Genomic DNA, 5,494 nt, shown 5'->3' on the forward strand with positions numbered 1-5,494 from the left:
CCAGAAGCCAGGTGAAGGAACCACCTATTTTTAAAGGGGAGAGTTCTGATACAGTTACAGTTGATGAATGGGAAGACTCCATGAGAAGTCACATCAAAATTTAATTATGTAAAGCACTTTGAAATGCCTTGCTGCTGAAATGTGCTATACAAATAAAATTTGATTGATTGATTGATTGATCAAAAGGAGTGGTGTACAACAAGAACACCAGGCTGAGGAGATCCTCATCCATCTTAGAGGCAGAGCAAGGGATGTTGTGAGGTGTAGAATACGCAACTGTGGAATTGATGTTCAGCGCAATCCACAAGCCATCTATTCACTTCTGTGCAAACATTTTGGGTCCGATCAGTGCTGCACTGTACCACTTGCTGATTTTTACTCTACCCGGCCAAAAGAGAACGAGGATCTGTTTGATTATTGGCTGAGATTGAATGGAGCAGCTGATGTTGCTGTTAGCCGACTTAAAGAACAGGGTAAGACCTTTGACAATCCAACTGTTGAAGTTACTTGCATGTTCATCAGAAACTGTCCATGTGAAGATTTAGCTCTCACCTTCAGATCCAAGACCATAGAAAAATGGTCAGCACAAGATGTTCAGGAAGTGTTGGATGAGTATTATATTGAAAAGGGACTGCGGTCTGCTGAGAAAGAAAGAATCAATGTAAACCAAGCAGAGGTGGACTGCACAGCGCCCACATCTGTTCATAAGCAGGAACTGCAACAATGTGTAGCCCCAGACAATTCCACTGTGGATTGTCATGTCGGAGAAAATGCTACTTCAAGCCTATGCCCATTCCAGCAGAAGGCAACCTGTTAAAAGCTGTTTGCCAAATATTAAAGGACTGAACGACATACCATGTTCTGCGTGTAATAATTCTCACACTGCAAGTACACACTGCCGCCAGAATAATCTGTGCTTCTTACTGGCCATTCAAGTTGAAACTGCCGTCAGAGAGACCAGCTGGCTTCCCACAACCAGTCGGAAATCTGAAAGATCTGCACGAAGGGGAGGACAGCGCAGATCGTCTTGGTGACACTCCCACCTTGGATTCTTCTAATGATGACTGTGAGACACTGTACAATTAGAGATGTGCTGATCAGGTTTTTTTTCTGCCGATTCCGATCACCCATCACCATTAATTATGTGATCGGCCGATTACCGATACCGATCACATAATTATTGTTTTTTTAATCATTAGCACTACCAGTTACATTATGTGGAAAAAGGAAAGATGAATTCACCTTAATTTAGATATAAAACTTACTTTAAATAACTTTTTCCAAGAACAAAACAAAACAGGCATTGTCCAAATTGTACTGCTATCTTTAACAGACTGAAAACTGAAAACATATGAAGGCTCTGAAGACGCTAAATGCAAAGAGTCAACAAAAAAACAACTCAACATTGCCAAAAAATTCAAGTATAAAACTTAACATTCAAAGGTGAATACAGGTTCCATTTGTTGAGGAATAGAGATCTGCAGTAGAGTTTCTGCTCACACCCCTGGGGTCTTATCATTAAAGACAGGAGGTCATAAATTAACATATGCAGGAAGGTGGAGGACAGTATCACTCGAATTACTCTGAGAAAGGGAACTTTGGTCGGTTCACGTAACCAGGATGAGAAGTCTTCCAAAACTAACATCTGACATGGTGAAAAAAACTGAATATAACATAAAATGTTTTAAATCACTAACATTTAATTTGTAAGAGACTTTTCTTAGTTATTAATAACATGTTTTGACTAAAAATTGTATTATCTTGTTTTAGAATTAATCTAGTCAATGATGAATGTATTTGAAATTGTATTATTTCTGACTATATTAGAATCAAATGAAAATGTTTTGTTTAGTATTAGAAAATACTTAAGTTTATGGTGAATGAATGTCTTGATTCTTATTTGTTTCTAATTCCTAATTAGAAGCAGGAATTGTACTCCATTATTTTCTGTTAATATTATCTATTGCTTTTGTTTGATATTAGGACTAAACTTTGGAGATGCTGAGTGCAGAAGAACAAATTGGGTTTTTGGAGATAACTTTTCATTGAATTAAAATACAGTATTAAAGGTTTGTTCCTGGCAGAGCAGAAGAGAAACCAGAATTTCACAGCTACCTGTGAGGTTCCTTCATCTGTTTCTCTTTGCCCAGATGGCTGTAGAGCCGGATAGTGTTAAGAAAATAAATTTAAAATAAGTTAGTTTTAGAATTTATCATGACTTGATTGAAATACCATAATTATAGTTTTAAAATTCATAACATATTCTGACCTATTGATCTTTATTTTACCTGTAGTTAAATCAGATGGTTTGCCAAGATCTCTGATCTGCTCTTTGTCTGTCTGGGAAACAATCAGTAGGAAGTTCTAACTTTTCACACTGATTTGTGAAAGCCATAAACCACCATGAATTCGGAGAGTCTGCTTCTACCTTATTCAACAAAAGGTGTTTGATCTTGTGAACAAATTGCGGGACTTTTTCTAAATTTAAAAGGGCCAGAGATGCCTTCCAATTGGTCAAGTAGAGATACGCCTTATTTGAATACATTAAGAGGAAAACACACCTACAGGTATAAAAGTTTGTGCACAAGGGAAACAATTCAGAAAAAAGCTGATTTTATTTTACTTCTGCACCAGCTCTTTCTCCAAGGACGTCCTTGATATTTCTCTGTTTTCTTGTCTCAGGTAATGTTTGTATCTGTGTTTCTTCAGTTTCCTGTTCTATCTTTTACTTTCTTCTGATTGGATTAAATTCTGTAATTCTGTGACGTCAACACGCATTGTTGTGTTTTTGTCCCCACACGTGACCACGCGAGAGAACCCGGGATCAAAAGGAAGAATCAGAGCCAGAGTTTTTTCCTAAATTTAATTATATAAGTAATTCTTCCTTAACACGTTACAATAAACAATCCTCCATCCATCCATTTTCTTGCACCCTTTTTCCCTCAGTGGGGTCGGGAGGGTTGCTGGTGCCCATCTCCAGCCAACGTTTCGGGCGAGAGGCGGGGTACACCCTGGACAGGTCGCCAGTCTGTCGCAGGGCAACACAGAGACACACAGGACACACAACCATGCACACACACACTCATACCTAGGGGCAATTTGGAGAGACCAATTAACCTAACAGTCATGTTTTTGACTGTGGGAGGAAACCGGAGTACCCGGAGAAAACCCACCATGCACAGGGAGAACATGCAAACTCCATGCAGAAAGACCCCAGGCCGGGAATCGAACCCAGAACCTTCTTGCTGCAAGGCAACAGCTCTACCAACTGCGCCACTGTGTAGCCCAATATATATAAATATATATATAAACAATCCTGAGTTACTGAATAAAAACTTCCTGATATCATGGCTAGCTGATTACTGCTAGTTCTGAGTGGCTGTTTCTGACTGAGCGGAGTAATTATGCAGAACAGGGAGGAGGCAGAGGAGATAAATTATTTTTTTCAGAGATTATCTGTCTCATGTTAGGACAGCGAAAGTTTTAATACGTATGTAAAATGTATTTTTTTTAAGTTAGATGCTGCAGCTTTAAGCAGCTTGACAGAAAGTGACAACGGGGACCCTCGTCTGGTCAATCAGTGTTGCTTCCTAAGTGGACAGTTTGATTTCACAGAAGTTTGATTTACTTGGAGTTATATTGTGTTGTTTAAGTGTTCCCTTTATTTTTTTGAGCAGTATATATATATATATATATATATATATATATATATATATATATATATATATATATGTGTGCTGTGTGTGCGTGTGTGTAAAAATATGCTTATGTATTTGTATGTGTCTACAGGTAGACACATACATGTAGTCTGTATGTATGTATGTATGTATGTATGTATGTATGTATGTATGTATGTATGTGTGTGTGTGTGTGTGTGTGTGTGTGTGTGTGTGTGTGTGTGTGTGTGTGTGTGTGTGTGTGTGTGTGTGCGTGCGTGTGTGTGTGTGTATATGAATGTATACATACATAGACATGTATGTATACATAATACATAATTAATAAATGCACATGTATTTACATGTACATTGGGACTGTTTTACTTCATCAAACGTTTGTACCTATTTGCTTAATTAGGTCTAGGTGGTGACTTGTTTTTGTTGTTGTTTTGTGTGGGTTTTTTGGCCAGGCAGTGTATTTTCATGACATAATTACATTTTTAACAAATATTGACATACTGACACTTTAGCAATAGCTGAAGTAGTTGATGAATTAAATTATTGTGTTTTATTACAGCTGTTGGTGATGTCTGAGCTGTCCATCTGAAAACATGGTATGAATTTATGGGGCAGGAGTTCATTGTCCTTTTTGAGCATCTGATTATTGTGGTACAAAAAATATGTGTCTTTTGCATTTCTTGTTCATGTGTGTGATTTTGTTCTGCTATCATGTTTGAGATAAATGAATTAAATGTATTTGAATAACTATGCTCTAATTTTGTTTCTATGGCTATTGTAACTTAATTTAAATTTTTTCCTGTTGTGGATTTCCAGAACTTGCATGCTGTCTTTTCAGTCTAGTTACAGATCAGAATTCTTATGAACAGCTACGAGTTCAGATATTTATACTTGGGTGGGAGTTTTCCTTTCTTAACGTTCGCAATTGCTTCCTTTACTATCTCACACAGCACCTTATTTGGTCTTTGGATTTGGGATGCTAAAAAAAGAGGAGGACGAGCACTTGGAATGTTGTCACAATTCTGCAGCAGAGCACAACCTTATGATACACAGATGCAGAAAAAAATACATGTGCATTGTTACAGAAAGATCGTACTTCTTTATAGCAAGCCTTTTCCTGAATACTCATCAAGTATCTCAAAATGTTCTTGCACAAGATCAGTGGAAAAAAAAACAGGAGAGGCTAAATTTCGCAAAGTTTTCTTCAAAACCTTCCACATGGAAATGTAAACTAAGGGCATGTCTGTTTACACTAGCCATTTGGACATTGTAAATACTCATGCATGTTTATACAATTTTTTGGGTCAACTGAAACAGCAATCTCCTCACACCATTCTTTCCCCTCTTCCAAACGTATCTAGAAATAGTGTAAAACGTTGACCTATCTTACTATTGACAGACTACCGGGAGAATGTTCTCACCTGTAGTGATTCACAGTCAGTGTTACAGAATATTAACGGCAGAAATGTATCTGCTCCTCTAGAATTTATTCTGCTTTGGGTTGTGTCACATTTAGACATTTCAGATAAAATACCATAACTTTCTTAAACACACAACACAGGTTATGACAGTAGGGGTGGGCAAATTGAATTTGGTTTTATCACAATATTTTGCAGTACTATTAATAACAATAAACGTGAACGTAAAACATTCCTTATTTCTTTTTTAGATGGCTAAACGGCTGTAACTTTGTGTGACAGCAATTGTAGAACCACAAACATATACTTTTCTTGAAAAACATTCCCATTTGTATGTCTTCTTTATGTAACAGCTTTTACATAAAGAAGCATTATTTGTCTCACTAAACTTCACTGAGAAAC

Source organism: Poecilia reticulata, chromosome 8 (genome assembly GCF_904066995.2).
Source record: "Poecilia reticulata chromosome 8, P_reticulata-male-v2, whole genome shotgun sequence".
In the NCBI taxonomy this organism is placed as follows: domain Eukaryota; kingdom Metazoa; phylum Chordata; class Actinopteri; order Cyprinodontiformes; family Poeciliidae; genus Poecilia; species Poecilia reticulata.